General features: G+C 35.4%; 1 protein-coding gene across 3 annotated transcripts in view; it reads right to left on the reverse strand.

Annotated features, from left to right (window-relative positions):
• Positions 1 to 20,517, reverse strand: part of LOC101735345 (uncharacterized) — a 62,456-nt gene that overhangs the window by 11,457 nt on the left and 30,482 nt on the right. For all 3 annotated transcript variants that reach the window (XM_012694728.4, XM_012694726.4, XM_004931106.5), the window contains one exon: positions 3,991 to 4,070. The gene's annotated coding sequence lies outside the window, so the exon portion shown is untranslated. The remainder of the gene's footprint in view (positions 1 to 3,990; positions 4,071 to 20,517) is intronic.

Here is a 20,517-nt window from a genome sequence, read left to right on the forward strand (position 1 = left end):
TTTCATGTGAAATACGAACTATTTGAAAGGTAAAACAGCATTAATTTCCATCATTATTTAATAATAAAATAAAACGTTCAAAAATACCGAACTGTTACTGAAACAAAAAGGCTACTTTTATAATGATTTATTACAATGTATACATTTTTTTTCGTTATTGGCTATTCAAAAACCAGTTGCAGAATGTGGAAAAAGTCTATAGCATGAAAAATGTATATAATGAATAACAGACATCTGTGTGCTTAATGCGAGTTTTTTAACGTTCTCGACAGCGTGAAAGTTAACCCAATTTTGTATGCAGTTTGAATAGCGCCCCTAACGGCAAACGTAGGCAAAGGATCCCATTTCATACAAATGAGTCGTCTATTATCAAAGGTGGCAATCTGTGCATTTGGACAAAAAAATGTTATTGATATGTCAATACAGATTGATTTGAATATAATCGTCTCCTTCAAAGAATACGGTTCAAAACCTGCATTAAATAAAGGTTAATACTTAACCTGTTATTTATCTAAGATATCGTTCAGAAGAGTTTTGTGACTGCCAATGAAATACAAAGTCAATAATTCGTTTTTCTGATTTACCAATAATTGTCCAAAAGTCACATTGCCGGCTTTGATAAAAGTCGACTCAAATATGAGCTAACTTTTACGCTATCGAGACCGTTAAAAAACTAGCACACTGTTGTCGCCCGCGGTGAATGTCGAAGACGGATGCCTCGGATAAAATATCCGGGTTTCGCCATCAACGAATTTGCCGCAATGGACATCGCTGTCGTCGTCCCATTTCAAAACAAACGTTGTACAAAAATTGTAACTCGTATCACGTATCATATTATTCACAAGAATTAAATTTATCCGTGCTAAAATTGGTCATGCACTATCATTATTACGCGTAAATATGTTTTAAATTTTATATTCTCGCAATTTGCAAAGAGAAAATTATAATCATCGGTGTTAATCGTTTCCTTGTCTAGTTATTTGTGACCTAACTGTGTCGAACTCAAACGGCCGTCTGGTGTAGTGGTAAGTGACATGGTCACTACACAAGGGGGTCGCGGGTTCGAATCCCGCCAAGGGAAGATATTTGTATGATTCCTTCCAGGGTTATGGGTGTATATTAAATATATGTAAGTGTATAATAAAAATATTATATTTATTTCCGTTATCTGGTACTTGTAACACAAGTTCTTTACGAACTTAGCACGGGACCAGTTAACGTGGCGTGATTGTTAGTAAATATTTATATTTACAAGTGTCGACGCTATAGACTTCGATTTTAAGAGACGTTAAGGATATTTTATTGGAAATTTGTCATTCAGGGTCTCAGTCAGCTTATTCCTGTTCCATATGTTTCCGCTTCGGGGAAGAACCAATAGTTCAAGATACACCAATGCAGCAAATTTAAGACAGGTCTAATTTACAGTACAGTAATAGAATAAACACAAAAGAATGACAATCGCAATGAATGTCAAATGTCACTAAAAGTTAACATCGATTTGTTCAGGTCAAATGAGAACATAAAACAATTAAATTAGGTAAATAGTTTTAAAACGCTATTTGAAATTAAAAAAAAACCCGTTCACAAAATGTACATTAATTATTTAAATTAAAATTAGAACTGGCATTGCTATCATTTTCTATATCTAATGAATCTAAATAAATATTTGTGAATAATTGTTTTAGAATCTATCATTCGTGTTCCGGTAGCGTTGAGATGGCGTCACGGTTATTTGGTCTGCAAAACAATAATTCGTTCCGGTTTCGAGGGTAGAATAGCGGTAATTCTAGTGCAATTATATCGACCTCATGTCTCAAGGTGACGTCATTCCCGTTTTACTAGAAACCGACTTAACTAGACGATCGTGAGCGCGACCAATTAATACGCCAATTAAAATCCCTAAAATACGTTCGTCAAAATAAACGCTTCACAAAGAGCTTTTGAAACAAAGAATCTATACGACTAAGACCATGAAACTTTGCAGTAAAATAAAAGCAACTCGGTAATGGTCTACGAAAAGATCGATGATTCCACAATTTTGCTTATGATTCCACCAAAAGGTCAATGTCACCTCGACGTACGTCTGGAAGATAAAGGTTAATGAACTCGCTACGCATTTACCTATCTTAATATAACATTACGTAGGTATATAATATACAAATATATTTACATTAATGCATGATTGTGCGATATATATTTCGAAATAAGTCGATTTTTAAAACGATAAGCGGCATGCTAATCTTTTTATTATTATTATTATTTTTCCCGTACATGGATATTACTAAGCTCACAAAAAATTTATCGGAATTAATAAGTGATGTCGTCTATGCCAATAACCTCCAGGCATTATTCTCTGGAGGTCTGTCACCAAGAGACGATTTCATAAATGTCATTGTCATGACAGTTTCGAAATTACCGATCACAATGTGAATCTATGAGAGACACACAGAAGTCCTTTGGCCTTGAAGACTTTTTCATCCAACTTTTTTATCTTCTTAATAAAATACCGTTTTCGATAACGTGCCGTAAATCATTTACAAGAGCGATTCTAGTGTAGATATAACATCGGAATGCATGCATCGAACCATTGCAAAATGCAATTACGCGTGTAGACTAGCACTTATTAGGATTCAGTCAATAGAGCAGCCCCGACGCAAAATCGATTTGACGGTGATTTTTTATTCACGGTCGAATGAAAAATCGATTTTAAGGTAATCGTCGCGTCGCCTTTGCTGGTCACAAACGAATAAAACTTTTAAAAAATAAACAGAAAACAAAGTAGGTATATTTATAAGTGACTGGCTGACCCGGCAGACTTCGTAGTGCCTCAATCGATAAATAAAAGACTTTTGTATAAAATAAACTTAAAACAAACAAAAGGAATCCGTCCGACGGGGGACACATCAAAGGAAACAAAATTGTTATTTTTATTTAATTTTCATATTTATCTACCTTTTAAACCTTCTCTGGACTTCCACATATAATTCAAGACCAAAATTAGTCAAATTGGTCCAGCCGTTCTCGAGTTTTAGCGAGACTAACGAACAGCAATTCATTTTTTTATATATAGATATAGATAGATAAGCCACACGTAATAATAACACAAAGAGAGTTGGAATGACAAGACTCCAACGAAGAGTCGAACGCGGACCCCGGAATCCAATTCTCAGCTTAACTAGCTAATATGTTTAACAATGAGGCAATTAATGTAGATATAGTTTTAATCATGCCCGATACACCGGAACACTTAAGAAAATACCAATGATCGATTTCATAATTACACTTGTCTCGAGAGGCGCTGCTAGGCCACGGTTGAAACGAATGCATTTCAATTTGAAATTCGAATACACAAACAAGAATGCGGCTTCCGCGTTTACCGAATCCCGTTTCGATTTGTGAACGTTATTCCCGATAATCGATTTCGTGTTCTCGATTTGTGGTGTATGCGTAGGTACTCTACTCTGGCTGGAATATTGGTATTTCGGTTGATTAATGTTTGAATTACTGAAATATACTAGATAAATTTATTCTGTTACAGCATGTGTATTAATTTTGATGATAATAATTGTAAAAAATATAAATTTTGTGCCGATATTTATAACCAGTATTTTCGGACGTTTATCCGATGACCGAGAACGACAAAATCAATAAAATGACCCGCAAAAATGAACCCGCTATTTAATTGTTGTACGAACATTGTTAATAAATTTACAAACGTAAACTTTTTGCCATAAGACCTAATTCAACTTGATTAAATAGGTTTCGGTTGTGAATGTTGTGATAATTGACTTTTTAGAACAGCTTTAAGTTTTTAAAGTTAAAACATAGAAGCATTATATGATTTGTCGTGAGTAGAGTAGTGAAGCGTTAAGATCGCCCATTGTACAAATTATACCTACCTATTGACTATTTTTAATATAAATTATGTTTTTATGTGCAATAAAATATACTGAAGACTCTCAATGAAGAGAATCCAATTTTGTTACTTACTTCTGATAACAGCTATCCCGCTGGATGTGTATTAGAGCCCCCATTCGCGCTCATGATTTCAATTTCGATGGCAGCGTAACCTGAAACCAAAAAGGATTTATTAAAAAAAAAAATTTCATCCTAACATAGTAAAAATAGTTTTGCCTAAAACATACGGTTGGACTCTGTCATAGATCAAATTAAGGATAAACTTTTTTTATTCGAAATTTAAATATATGTAGCTAGCTATGTTCTGTGATCATCATATCTTGACCTTTATTCTTTATTGTGCACACAATTAATACAATACAATAATTGCGAAACGTTATAAAATGGCGAGCTTAACTCAACATTTGAGTTATCTACCAGCTAACCGTTCTTAAAGAGGGAGAGCTTTAAGAACATAAGTGGGTAGAAGAGTATAATCTTGCACGAATAAGATCTTGTAATAATTCAAATACGAAAACCTTTCCAAATTTAAAGTAGGTACTATAAACTGTTACGGTAATAATCGTTTGCCTGTTTCTTATTTAATTGACATCATTCCTCATTGGATCTCACTGGTGGTAGGACCTCTTGGGAGTCCGCACGGGTAGGCACCACCACCCCGCCTATTTCCGCCGTGAAGCAGTAATGCGTTTCGGTTCGAAGGGTGGGATAGCCGTCGTAACTATACTGAGACCTTAGAACTTATATCTCGAAATGGGTGGCGCATTTACGTTGTAGATGTCTATGGGCTCCAGTAACCACTTAACATCAGGTGGGCTGTGAGCTCGTCCATCAATCTAAGCAATAAAAAAAAAAAAGATCGTGTCTCCGTTCTCCGAGCCTCGAAACTTGTCGTCAGCATGGAGTGCATTATTCACGACCGACTTTAAAAAAATCAATTTAATCATAACATTATCTTATATTATACATAAACGGGAATTTTTGTGTTAACATTTCGTTCCGCCATTGAAACGATGCTAATTTAAAAAACTCAAATGTTACCCACCTCGATCTTCGTGTGCAATTTACAGGTAACGATTTTGGCCTTTTAGTTTATCACGTTCTGCTAATTTCAAGGTTATTTTAATAGATTAGATAGATACGAATCACCTTGAGATATTATGGCCTCTAAAATTAACAAGTTTTGTTTTTTTTTACTCTACAGACAAAACGAAGTTTGCCTCGAAAGAATATTAGTTATCTTTACGTATATAAAAAAATGAATATTAATATTATTATTATTTTTTAATAATTTTATTGTAACTTAAGTTTGGAAACTTTCTAACGTGCATCGATGTATTATACCCTTCCTCAAACGAAGATTATCGACCGATGGCGGCACGTTTGAGATCCTTCTATTGCCGATCGATACATCGGCGCTCTATAAAATAGGTCGCGTGCTCTTTGAAGATAAAAAAAAAAACGATTTCCAAACAAAAATCCCGAGATCGAAACAAAACAACAGTTAAGCAAGTCTCGCGGTACGTGAAATCCGATGCACTGTAATGGACATTGACCCAAATACGACATCCGATGACAAACGATTCAGCACATCATGCGAATTGACTTTCAAATAGAGTCAGTTGAATAAAACACAATGGCCGTGCTCTCCAGGCTCTCCGGGTGACGTTATGTTTTTATTTTGATTATGTAAACGGATTTAACTGCGTCAAGATCAAATTACAACGAAAACGCATGATAACTTTACGTATTGTTGACACACAACGGCAACATGTTTATTAGTTATACTAATGTATCATAAAAATATTATTAGTGCCACAAAATATGCACAAAAAACTTAAGGGAAATCTAATAAAATTAAATACTAAATTAATAATATTAAATAATAAATAATAAAAATAATAATTTAATAACTAAAATATATTATTAAAAGGAGTCTCTTTAGGCAAGATTAAACGCATGATTAAATTTTAAGCAAATTTTCAAACTTATTCATTTTGATGGCATTTCTTATCTCGGCTCATATTTTATAATAACATTTTTACATACATTATGAAAAACGAAAATGTGTATAAGAAAGCAGCGTAAATATTGAGTAGTTCTCTGTCGTTGTGTACCTATAGTAAAAAGTTACCACTAACTTATATCTCAAGGTGGGTGGCGCATTTACATTGTGGATGTCTATGGGCTCCAGTAACCACTTAAGACCAGGTGGGCTGTGAGCTCGTCCACCCATCTAAGCAATAAAAAAAAGACCATACACGATATAATATGTATATCGTATTTTTATGCTAATTGCGAACTATTTGAAACATCACAGCAATGACCGCAAGACCGTCACAGGTTATTAGTGTACATTTTTAGTTTCTATTACGATCGCACGAAGCCGTTTTTATAATATCGAGGGGTGAAAGTCTATTTGGTTTAAGCGACATTTTTGCAATATAAATTTCTAATTTGGAAAAAAATATCGTAACAAAAAACTTCTTCACCTATCAGAATGGGGTTAAATTAATTGAAGTTCCAATTAAAAACATAGAATTGTTGATGCTAATTAATACCAAACTAGTGGCCCCGCAGTAGTCGAGATTCGACTTTAATTAATTGAAATTATAACTTTAAACATTATTATGGTTCTATTGTCAAACACTATTATATTTCGATAATATAATCACAGTATTCGCCAAAACTGCACTATAGATCAATAATATTAAAAACAAACAATATTAATCTATATTCAATTCGACCACAGACTATAGAAAATAACAAAAGTTTCCCAATTGACAGTAAACAAAGAGTATATTTTTATGTATGTATATGTTGTGTCAAATAAATGGTAGTGTGTGTAATGTTTTCTTTATTGATTTAAAGTATCTTTTATGCATTATTTAAAAAATATTAGCCTTGTGCACTCCTTCTCTATATTCTCTATAAGTGTGAGAAATTTCATAATCTTGCATCCGCGCAATTTTCGTAAAAAAGGGTACAAAGTTTTTGCTTCACTTGTTAATATGTATATAGATAAAACGGATCTTTAATTAAAATTATGTCACGTATTAAGCGAATTGCCGCTTAAACTAAATAACCTTTCACATATCGATATGCAAAACATTATTGAAATTTATTTATTCGAACAGAATAATTATCGATTATGTCAAAGACGAATGAGATAAATTATTTAAGAACAAAGCAACGAAACAATATACCTTTCACAATATTTTTTTTCGAACACACATCCAAACGTCGTCTGTAGTTGTGTGCGTACACTATTTACGTAGACGGGCGCTACAGCTGTATCGGGTCATTGGCCTCGCGAGGCGCGCGAAACAAGGTGAACCGTAACATCTATATACTTATTGACTCCCTCCTCATCTAAGTTTTATTAAAGATGCTTAATAAATGCCGTCTTGTTATCGTTTGTCTTGCAATTCTATAACAATATTATTAATCTATATATTAATATTAATACGTGAAGCAAAAACTTTGTATCCCTTTTTACGAAAATTGCACGGACAGAGGAGTATGAAATTTTCCACACTTATAGAGAATATAGAGAAGAAGTGCACAATGCTAATTTTTTTTTAAATAATGCATAAAAGATTCTTTATATCAATAAAGAAAACATTACACACACTACATACCATGTATTTGACGCACACACGCATGCATACTATTTATTGTCAAACTTTTGTTCTTGACGTCTGTTGTCAAATTGAGATTAAATATTGTTTGTCTTTGTTAATATTTTTTATAGTGTAGGTAGTCTTGGCGAAATTTGTGATTATAGAAGTATAAAATACAATCATAATAGTGTACAAACTTACAATTCCAATTAATTATAGTCGAATTTCGACTGCTGCGGGACCTCTAGTATTATTAATATCATCGCGAGTCATGAATACAATGACTTAATATAAGGAGTCATGCATAGCGTTGTAATTATACGTTTTGAAGTGAAGAGCACACGGTAACAAGAGCTGTTTTGTTTGTGTCCGCGTTATTTAAATTACGTAATGAATGTCACAATTCGTACTTAAAGTTCAGTAAACTCGATTTTGAACACGTAAACGTTTTTTTTATGGAATTTTAGTTTACGTTGGCAGACGCGCAAGTTGTTTTTAAAACACAATCATATCCTTGTCATTACTTATATCGATACATTAGCATGATAGCAATGAAGCGTCATGAAAATAGTGGCACGTGCCAGGGAAAATATTATTATTTTGTAAAATGTAATACTTAAAATACATTCCCGATCCTGCGGAAAGAATGGAAAGCAGTCGACGTCGCCCCAAACACGTCATCCTCTCGATCCACTAACGGTGCTTTTAGGTACCTCAAGCACCGGTCACCGTTCTCGTCAAACCCGTCGCTTGCGACGAAGAGCTCGACGAGTAAATTAACCCTCAGACACAGCCCACTGAGTTTCTCGCCGGATCTTCTCAGTGGGTCGCGTTTCCGAATCCGGTGGTAGATTCTGCGAAGCACGGCTCTTGCTAGGGTTCGTGTTAGCAACGTCATCAGATTTGAGCCCCGTGAGCTCACCTACTAGTTAAGGCGACGCTGATATAGCCTCTCAAGGCTATCTATCAGGTTAGGTAGGGGAAAAAAAGTAATAAAATCGCTTTATGATGTTTCTTGTAAGCTCACGTAACATCACTGTCTAGATCAGTGATTCTCAACCTTTTTTTTGTTGCGGCACATATTTAACGATTTCAAGATTTGGCGGCACACAAAAAAAAAAGATAAAAATTATTTACTTACTATACAACACACTGCATAAATAGTTTATCAAAAAATTTTAATATACGAAATAAACTAAAATACACTATAATTTTTTTTTTTGTGGATTTAAATATACAATATTCATGTTTAAAATATTTTTCTTTTAAAATGATATAATTTAATAATATTAACATTATTATATATTCGCAAAATTTGGCGGCACACAAAAGTGCCGCGGAACAGTGGTTGAGAATCACTGGTCTAGATCGTACTCGCTCTGTACGGCATACATCCCTCTCGTAAAACCCTGGAAGCCAATAATGGCATAGGGGACGAGATCCGGAAATTAAAATGATTCCCTTCCCTCCCTTATCGCGACATTAACACTATCCGGGTAATTTAATTGATTTCATAAACAAGAAATGCTTTCCATTCGCTCGGAATGAGATTTTTGAATCGGATTAAATTTTATTTTTATTTTCTTATTGCTTTGGTGGGTGGACGAGGTCACAGCCCACCTAGTGTTAAATGGTTACTGGAGCCCATAGACATCTACAACGTAAATGCGCCACCCACCTTGAGATATTAGTTCTAAGGTCTCTACCCTTCAAACCGAAACGCATTACTGCTTCACGGCAGAAATAGGCAGGGTGGCGGTACCTACCTGTGCGGACTCACAAGAGGTCCTACCACAGGTAAATAATTTAAGTACATAATTTGAGTTTTATTTCAGTATTCTATGTGCTGCCAGTCTACCCGTATAATTTTTTTTATTTTTATTGGCCTTATAGGCAGACGAGCATACGGCCCACCTGATGGTGAGTGGTTACCGTCGCCCATGGACTTCAGCAATGCCAGGGGCAGATCCAAGCCGCTGCCTACCGCTTAATACTCTCCACAAGCCTCGTTTAAAGAAGGACATGTCATAGCGCTCGGGAAACACCGTGGAGGGGAGCTCATTCCATAGCCGGATGGTACGTGGCAAAAAAGACCTCTGGAAACGCACTGTGGATGACCGCAGTGGCTCCAGGTAGTATGGATGAACTCTACTCCGGTGGCGGGCGGTGCGATAGTAAAAACGAGATGCCGGTATCATCTCGAACAATTCCTCAGAGCACTCCCCATGGAACATACGGTACAAAATACAGAGGGAACCGAAGTCCCTCCGCAGACCCAGAGGCTCGATATTCTTAATTCTATAATTCGAGTATTTCAAATTAATGATGGTGTGTACATTAATGTCATTTAGAAACTTGTTATAATATTATTAGCACGGATGTACGTTGCACGCTGTGTATATATAGAATATTCTCCGGTTCTGTCAGTGACAACATTATTAGTAATGTACCGAAAATATTCATATAATCTGTACCTATAGTTGAAAATGTTTACACAGAAAACAACAAATTAAAGTAGAATAACGCTGCAGTTTGTTATTACTTACAACATTTGTCTCCGAACGAAAACAGCAAATATTATTTCCTCGAGTGAATAATGATATAAAATTCACGCGTATTCTCCGAATCACATGGGTAGATGACGAATTAAGTAACCAGTTCTTAAAATATACCGTAAATTCCTGTATTAGTAAAATAAAGTAGCTATTTGGAATTCATTACGTGTGATGCGCGCTTTAGTTGAGTTGCTTTCTAAATGGCCACCGCAGAAGCGATGTTCGACTTATCAGCATTGCTAAACGCGCAGTATCAAGTCCACTGGACCGTCTCTTTAAATCGTTTACACAAACAATATTCTGTAACAGGCTATCTAATCTATAAACAGTTATCTTATTACTGGTGGTAGGACCTCTTGTGAGTCCGCACGGGTAGGTACCACCACTCCGCCTATTTCTGCCGTGAAGTAGTAATGCGTTTCGGTTTTAAGGGTGGGGCAACCTTTGTAACTATACTTGAGACCTTAGAACTTATCTCAAGGTGGGTGGCGCATTTACGTTGTAGATGTCTAAGGGCTCCAGTAACTACTTAACACCAGGTGGGCTGTGAGCTCGTCCATTTATCTAAGCAATAAAAAAATAAAAAAAAATTGTTACCGTACAGAAATTGTTGGGATACAATTTATTATTAGGTTTTTTTTTCTACCTAATCTGGTAGCCTTGAGAGACTATGCCAGCGTAACCGAGCAAGTAGGTGAGCTCTCGAGGGTCTAACCTGGGGACGCAGACCTGGGGACTTTGGTAAACGTCAAAAATTTGTATTGGAGAATTGTAATTCTCTCAGTTCCGATTTTAATACTTTAAGCCTTTTAAGACTTAAAGTATTAAAATCGCGCTTTAGCGCGTTCCATAAATTTTAAAGCATGCGCTTGATTTAAAAGAAACAGAATTTGTACTTTATCCTTTTCTGGACTAAAATTTAAATTTAATTGTTTATTTTATAAAGACTTACAAGACATCCTACCCCAGTAAGTAATTACGCAAATTATAATGTTGCGGGTTTGATTTTTATTACACGATGTTATTCCTTCACCGTCGAAGTCAATCGTGAACATTTGTTAAGTACGTATTTCATTATAAAAATTGGTACTTGCTTGCGTGATTCGAACACCGTTTCATCGCTAGATACGAATGCACCGGACGTTTTATCATTTAGGCTATGACAACTTCAAAGATTCCCTTCTATTATAGCAAAGTATTCCGAATGGGGATTAAGATGCAATGGTGTCTTCATTTCTTAAGATGCGTCACTGAGTGTAGTGATTTCTGGCCGTTTTTTCGTCTAACCAATTTAAAAAAAAAAACTTAATTAATCAAACATCTGTGTAATCTGTATTCGTGGTAGCGTCGCGGGATGCACGAGACCGGCAGCTGTGGCCCACATTCGTGTGCTATTTTTCGACAGCTCACCCATCCACCTTCTATAATTAGATCCGCGTTGTTTATGGCAGACTGTAAACTAAAATTCGTCCAGTTAAAACGAATGTACGTTCGTCAAATAAATAAAAACGTGTCAGAAGACAACATTTACGTCTTCCTCGAAAAATTCCTCAAGGAATGAGCACGAGGCAAATTTTTAATGTCCCGCTTAAGGTCAGCTTCTTCGTTAAGATTTTACGAAACGTTTTCCTAATTCTAACATGACACAAAAAACCTTTACAAAGTAAATATACTACAGTATTTTTTTTCTCTTTTAACAACTTAATAATCAGACAAAAATATCGATGTATATAAGAGCATAAGGTCAAGGAACATACATTACGAACCTTTGGGTGTAATGACCAACTCGTCGTTCGTACAACGTACATTATTACGAATTGCATTGCAGTATCGAACAGCTGCAAAAACGCAAACACTCTTGTAAAATACCTAAGGCGCTATTTATAGAGTCGTAACAAGTAGAGCTCGTCCATTTGGAAAGTGTCCAACACACGTTATATTATTATCGAGATCGGATTCAACCTTTTGTTGTCTGCGTTATCTTTACTACGAGTATATACTAAGTAGGAAGTTTGACTGTTTTGTTAGACTGTCCTCTTAAATTGAATCACCGGTTTGCAAGCAATGAACATCGTCCTTGTTGCTTAAAGTTGTACTACACTGATGTTTACCTGTTGATTTTTAAATTGATATAATTTTTTTGTCTAATAATTTCGAAAATAGAAAGCCCGTCTAATTTGTTAGTAATATTATAAAAAAATAAGTTACGGACAGGTTAATCAACTAGTGCATAAAATAATGGATGGTTTTGATTTTGTTGTACTATTAGAATTCATCATCATTATGTCTGGCAAACCAGTTAATTGATTATACAATTAATACTCGTAGTAGTTTTGTTTCGAAATTGTTGTAAAAAATAATTTTAAATACTGCAACCAATGATGGCTGACTCGTTTGGTTTGATAAGTAACAGATACTGTTTTTGTATGTGCAAATATATTTTATCGTAAACTTTCTGAAATATGTGGTTTTTTTTTAAATGTGACTAATTTTCAAATCATTTCTTGTCATTTCAATATCAGCGGCGAGACGCTTACATTATACTTAAATGAAGTGATATGTACACCACTTGCAACAACACGTGAAACTCTTCCACGTGTGAGATGCTTTCGTCAAGTAAATATTTGGAATTAGCGATCCGCCCTCGCTTCGCTTCGGAAACTGTAATTTATTATTGTTTTCTCCACTATTTAATGGATGTTATTATACATATAAACCTTCCTCTTCAATAGCTCTATCTATTAAAAACACCGCATCAAAATCTGTTGCGTAATTTTAAAGATTTAAGCATACATAGGATTTTTTTTTTAACGCTGGGGAATCCATTTACGGATGCCCGGTCGAGGGGGGTAAGAAACCGGGTTATTTCGGACTCCGGCGCCTCCAGAGAAGAACAGGGAGAAGAAAAAGACCGAGGTCCTCCTTTCTTCCAATTCCTGCCGGGAGACTACGCCTTGAAAAAGGCGCGCGAGGCACTGCACGGCGACAGCCACGCAAGAGCTACCCCGCAAAACCCCCGACTACCGACTAAACCCCACCGAGCCCCACCACTCCGACTCCACGAAACCCACGGTACCGCACAGTGCGCGCCGAAGGCTCGCCGTCGCCGGTACCCGTCCTGATAATAGGACGGGATTCCATCCTCGGGAAAATCCCGCAGGACGACGTCTCATACATAGGGATATAGGGACAGAGAAAGCGACTTTGTTTTATACTATGTAGTGATTAGCACGGTCGAATTAGCGTAGATTCCTCGTGTTACCGAGCGAAGAACCTAAACGAATTCCATAAGCGAAAGTTATCTTGATCGGTTACCCACAATACCGTCTGGATTGTGACACGCAACACACTTGTTTTCCTTCGAACCTTACTGTGTCACTAGGTCAATAGCTACGAGCGTACAATTCGCAAGCCGCTCACGAACCCGTTTCTAGTACTGATTAAGAATAGTTTAATAACATTTTACCGTACAACATTAAATCAATAATTAAATACGCAATGTTAATAGACGCGATTTTATGTCTTGCTTACGAAAACACAAGTCCGAGTTTGGTCGCGAGTTTCCTTTCGAGATGATGATTAAACGGACAAATTTATTTAAATATCGTATCGTATAGCGGTCGGTTAAACTATTGTATTGGTTATAACATCAAGAGGCAGAGAAGATATTGAAAATAAATGAAAGTCGACCTCTCAGAGCTAGATACTTCTCCGTTTCTTCTCAAATTCAAATTCAAATCCAAAATCATTTATTTGAACTTGGATGTCAGCATAACACACTTGTTGAATGTCAAAAAATATAAATATAAATGTTCACTCTACAACCGGTTTCAAAAAGAGCCACAGTCCTGAGAAGAACCGGCGAAACAAACTCAGCGGGTTTTTTCTTTTTTGTTTTTTCTCAAATATTTTCTATTTTATTAAATAAGTAAAAATATTTACAATAAAAGAAAAAACAAGTCAAAAAATACAACTAAAATAATAATAATGAAAAATGAAAATAATCTTCTTATAGTAGATTTCGTATAACATCTGCCCACAGCAATGATGCTGAATGACGACCACGACCGCTCTGATAAGAGTGATGCGACAAAGGAAGGAGATTTCGTATCTTCCCAACACACATCAACTGCTCTCAAAAACAATTAACGTCATATAAGTCGCCGATAAGAAATACACAAATTTTATGACGTCTTAATTTAATATTAGTCCATTCCAGTTTTGTAAGTTTCAGGAGTCTCAGATTTGAATAAATGGGCACGAGAGTATAGAGAGGTTCCACCTACTCTTATATTACGAACATAAGATACATAGACATTATACATACGAAGATTGGTCGTAGGACCTCTTGTGAGTACGCGCGAGTAGGTACCACCATCCTGCCTATTTCTGCCGTGAAGCGGTAATGCGTTTCGGTTTGAAGGGTGGGGCAGCCGTTGTAACTATACTTGAGACCTTAGAACTTATGTCTCAATGGCTGGCGCATTTACGTCGTAGATGTCTATGGGTTCCAGTTACCAATTAACACCAAGTCGGCTGTGAGCTCGTCCACCCATCTAAGCAATAAAAAAAATAAGTTGGAGAATAAGTAGATAAATGGGTATTTTATCCAAGCCAAATTTTAATGTAACAGAACAATTATATTAGTTTTGATTAATTTATAAAAAAGGTGTTATCACAAGAAAAATATTGATAACATTGTATGCCAATTTTTTAACATACTCTCTTATTGGCTTGACCTGTATCCATCTCGCAACGTTTATTTCGCCAACTTCAAGAGGTTTGATAAATTTGGAATTTTTATACGTACAAAGGACAATTTTACGTAATTCTTATAATAATACTCGTATATAATTGGACATCTATATATTAATATGTGAAGCAAAAACTTTGTATCCCTTTTTACGAAAATTGCGCGGACGGAGGAGTATGAAATTTCCCACACTTATAGAAAATATAGTGAAGAAGTGCACAATCCTAATATTTTTTTTAAAATAATGCGTAAAAGATACATTAAATCAGTAAAGAAAACATTACACACACTACATACCATGTATTTGACGCACACACGCATGCATACTATTTATTGTCAAACTTTTGTTCTTGACGTCTGTTGTCAAATTGAAAATAGATTAAATATTGTTTGTCTTTGTTAATATTTTTTATAGTGTAGTCTTGGCGAAATTTGTGATTATAGAAGTATAAAATACAATCATAATAGTGTACAAACTTACAATTCCAATTAATTATAGTCGAATTTCGACTACTGCGGGACCTCTAGTTATGATTAATTAAACCTAAAATTAATTGATGATACGGACTTTTTTGGTTTTCAAGCTACGTTCATTTGGTAAATTCTCAACGATGCTTTGTCTTTAATGATATTATTATAATTGTACGCCTAATATTATGCTAACTACCGTTGTCAGTAAAAGCGACCTACGCAAGTAACATTTAAAAAAATATTCGTCGTGTTCATTCTTAAATTAATCTAACGGAACTTTTACTACATAACTTTATTCCATTTCCCCCTTACGTTTCTATTCTTTAACATCAATGATTTGAATACCCCGTTTAATTACGGTTATATGTTAAGAAATAAAATACGTTAATTATTATACTTAATTAATAACGTAACTATAATGTATTATATTTTCTAGTTTTCGCAAGCCGTAGGCATAATTAAAACTAGTTTTACGGTTTAATCTCGCATTTATTATTTTCATTTTATTATTTCCAATGTTTCGAATACTTTTGAGTTTACAGTTACTTCAGCAGGTTTTATTGTAATAGAATTGGGTCGTGAGGTACTTTGCTCAACTACAGCATTAAACAGTTCTTAATATAATGGGTACCTTACGTTTGGCTACTTCAAGAGTGCTCACGATGTATTAGAACTATTATCACTGATAACCATCCACTGAGTTCCTCGCGGAATCTTCTCAGTGGGTCGCGATTCCGATCCGGTAGATTCAGCAAAGCACTGCTGTTGCTAGGGTTAGCAATTCTCTCAGGTTGAGCCCGTGAGCTCACCTACCGGTCTGTGCGAAATTCAAATACACATATTAGGCTACCAACGACTAGATAGGTAAAAATATAAACTGATAATGACATAAACGAAGTTTATGAAAAAAAAAAAAGAGTTTCGTTACATAAAATTAACAGTATTTTTCCTATTATACTCTAATCAATAAGGAAACATCACAATCACATTAACTACTCGAAAAAATTAACGACATTTATAGTTTATTATTTAATTAGGTACATTTGTTTTCGGCGGTGGTATCGTATACTGAGTTTTTTTTTTCGAAATTTCTCAATGCACGATTCACGACTTCACTTACTTCACAATTAGCAAACTAAAATGTATACTTTTATTTTTATAGACCGAAATTTCCTGTATTCAATTGTTATGTATTACGTTGATTACGTGCGCAATAAACTTACAAAGATGTAACAACGAGTCTGCTAGCATAGCACAGTAGTACATTTCAAATGCAATTGTGTAAACGAACGAACTGCAAACGAGTTAGTAGTTGCAACATCGGTCACCGGGCCAATGTCGTACGCTGTTCACTGGTTTTACTTATATAAGTACGTATAACCTTTTATCGAATAATGAAGTCGATCTTTTTTTGTAACTATTTCCCCATTTTTAGTTGGTTTTACAAGCAATGTATTGATTGTATAATTTATTAGCAGTTGTGTTTAAATTGTATGCATAATACGTATGTAAATATGATACAATTAAGTAATTAGAAAGAAAATAACGAGTCCTTTTTTCGTAATGGACGTTCAGTATCGAGTCTACGCTCCGCGTGATCTTAACACGTCTTATGTAATTTAAATAAAAAGTTAAACCTATTTGCCATGAGTTAACACCTTTCCTATGTTGATTCAACGTATAGACTTATCATGAACAAATTTGGGGTATAAAACCAAGTTTACGATAAATATGAGTCACCGATGTCGAAACCTGTGTGTGTGTGCAACTTTGTATTCTAAGAAATTCAATAATACGGTGTTTATTATTTGTGTTAGGAATGTAAGCATTATAATCCCGACATATAATATCACTTCGAGAAACGACGCGTATAATGATAGACAGAAAATAAAAAATAAGGCTAAAAGTGTAATAATAGGTATTCCGAAAATTTTATCTTTCAACAGCTACAAGAAAATGGTTTAAACGTTCATTGCTAGATCTGCTGACGTTGGCATTTTCTAAAATACTTTCATTTACGTAGTATAAAAATATAATTTGTACATCCGTGCTTTTGTGTAATAGGCAGCCCTAATACTATTGAGTTAATAACTCGAAAATTTCTGAAAATAATTTAAGAACGACACATTTAAACCAGCGTGCGACAGCCTGTTTATTAATTCGGATTTTAACCTACTTTGTGTTCGATTTGGTACATTTTGAAAACGATAAGCATGTTTCGTGTTCAAATCTTTCAATTACATTCGTTAGCCTAATTAATTGATTTCGTCGTAGATTAAATACGTCTTATTTCTTTTTTTTTTTCCTACCTAAGCTGAGAGCCTTGAGAGGCTATTTCAGTGTAACCCTAACTTTTGTAGGTGAGCTCACGGGGCTCAAACCTGATGACGTTGCTAACACGAACCCCAGCAAGAGCCGTGCTTCGCAGAATCTACCACCGGATCGGAAACGCGACCCACTGAGAAGATCCGGCGAGAAACTCAGTGGACTGTGTCTGAGAGTTAATTTACTCATCGAGCCCTTCGTCGCAAGCGACGGGTTCGACGAGAACGGTGACCGGTGCTTGAAGTACCTAGAAGTACCGTTAGTGGATCGGGAGGATCCGAGATGACGTGTTTTGGGCGACGTCGACTGCTTTCTATTCTGTATGCAGGATCGGGAATGGTTAGACCGACGATTACCAAAGACGTCTGTCTATCGAACCCCAGCGGTCGAGTGCAGTGTGCTTAGCGCGAGTTTTTTTAACATTCTCGATCGCGTAAAAGTTAACTCCAATTTGTATTGAGTTGGAACGTGTGCCTGCGTTTGCCGTTAGGGGCGCTGTTCCAACTGCATACAAATTTGAATAACTTTTACGCGATCGAGAACGTTAAAAAACTCGCACTAAGCACACAGATTGCAACGGATCCAAACGAGCAAAAAAAGATCCACTACAGTGGAATATGTTTTAAGAAACCGTATCTATACATTTTTTTGTTTTCAATGAATAACTCACACACAAAGATAGCTTACGTGATGTTTCCTTATAGAAATAAATTTGGTTATCGATATTTATAAATCAATAATAAGACTATTTCTTAAGTAAATTTGTATTTCATTTTTAGATGTTCCGACGTGATATCTACATTCGTTCCTTACGAATGACGAATGGACGTTTCGTGTTGGAGGCCAAGATGCTTATCGGATCGTTGAGCCACTGTAGGAAGTAAATTTATTTTGATTACCGTTGAAAGCATAAGGCACTCGTGAGTGAGTGATCACTGTCGATGACGGACGTTAGTAATACCATAGACAAGCCGATACCTACGTTACATAAGCTCAGGGCCTACCGATTATTGAAGGATTTATTGGAGCCCATGGACTAAACAAATTGAGTCCCAAGATACCTTGAGACACGACGTGTAAGTTTCAATTGTATTACGAGTATATAACTTTGCGAAAGTAAAAGATGATATTTCCTACCCACCTATTACCACTAGTAAAAATAATAATCAGTCTACCCATCAGAAGATTCCTGCACGACGCCCCAACTTTTCTCCAGATACTTTTAATATTTCCCTGTCGTCAGTGAGTCTTCGTTTGTAAGACCATTAAAATAATCAAATCGAGTTAACCACTGTTCGCTTGGTGGTCGCCATTCGACCAAAATCACTAATGACTCAAGACTTCATTCATTTTATGTATTACATTTTCGGTTTTGTTTTGGTCATATTTTGATAAAATAGAAAAAAGTGGCAGGAATCGTGGTCGACAACCGGACGGACGCCAGTATAAATAAATAATTCAAACATTACGTTAAATTTATTGTATTCGTTGGGAGTCAGAGGAGGCATTTAATGTTATCGCCCGGAGATAACGTTAGAGACTTATTGAACCTTGATTGTGGTAATCGCATATCGAACGTTGCGGAAATAACGCGTGCCTACTATTTATTATTGTACGCGGAAATAAGAACCATTCGGATAATTCGGAATTTATTTCGACAATAATACAATTGTTTCCATAAGGAAAATTAACCACATAACAAACTTATATCATTTTTATTTATTTATTCACAACTTCGTATTCCATAGAACAAACAATGATGAAAATGATGATTATAGAATCATTAATTTTAAACACGTTGACGTTTCATAGTTAAATTTTTAATATTTTTTAATTTCCATTTTATTTATTTCCTAAATTGGTGGACTAGCTCATAGCTCATCTGATGTTAAGTGGTTACCGGAGCCCATAGACATCTACAATTGAATTTGAATTTGACCCTTCAAACCGAAACGCATTACTATTACTGCTACACGGCAGAAATAGGCAGGGCGGTGGTACCTACCCGCGCGGACTCACAAGAGGTCCTACCACCAGTAATAATAACAGAAGAGAATAATTTTAAAAAGAGCTAGAACACAACGCGCAAAAGTCTTAACGCGGAAGTATAGGTAGGTGAAAGTGGGGTGAAAGCTGCCGCGTGCAACATTTACCTAATAGCAATAGCTGCGCGGAGGCCGGTGCACATTACATCACACGCCACAAAATGTGAAAGTCAATGTTACATTACTTACCCATATTGGTATTTCAAATTATTTTACTGGAACGATATACCGTCTTCATGACGTGACGCATGAATTGAGTACAATAGATTAATGTCGTATTCATTAAAACCGCTATCAAGCTTAAGCCAGATCTATAATTATATTTATAATTTATAGCACATGTTTTGATAAATATACATAGACTCGATCAATAAATTTCGGAGATGTTAGTAACTATTTGAAGTTTTTGGTGGGAGTTGAGATGGGATATTCTGTTCCAATCACTAGAGTATAGAATTTTTAACGTGTCCTTGAACGTTGATGTCATTATATAAAATAAAGAATTGTGTCATTGAATTAAAACGATTATAAATCTTTGTCTTTGAATAGATATCAATTTATTTTCGTAAAATCGTCTATTTATTTGTTTGGTCTTTTTATGAGTGAATAAAGTATTAACCAACAGGCGATTAAACGCGATTCTATTCTGTTATTTTAATCTAACATAATTACAAGCGCACTGAAAAACATGGGCTTAGGTAGACACAAAACTTAACACTCCCTGTCGTGTATAAACTTTCATGGATATATTGTCGCCTAAATACAAAATATAGGAAAAGCCATAGGTTTTTAATTGGGACTGAATTCGACATTTCAAAATCGAGATT

This window comes from Bombyx mori, chromosome 9 (genome assembly GCF_030269925.1).
Source record: "Bombyx mori chromosome 9, ASM3026992v2".
NCBI classification, from domain to species: Eukaryota; Metazoa; Arthropoda; class Insecta; order Lepidoptera; family Bombycidae; genus Bombyx; species Bombyx mori.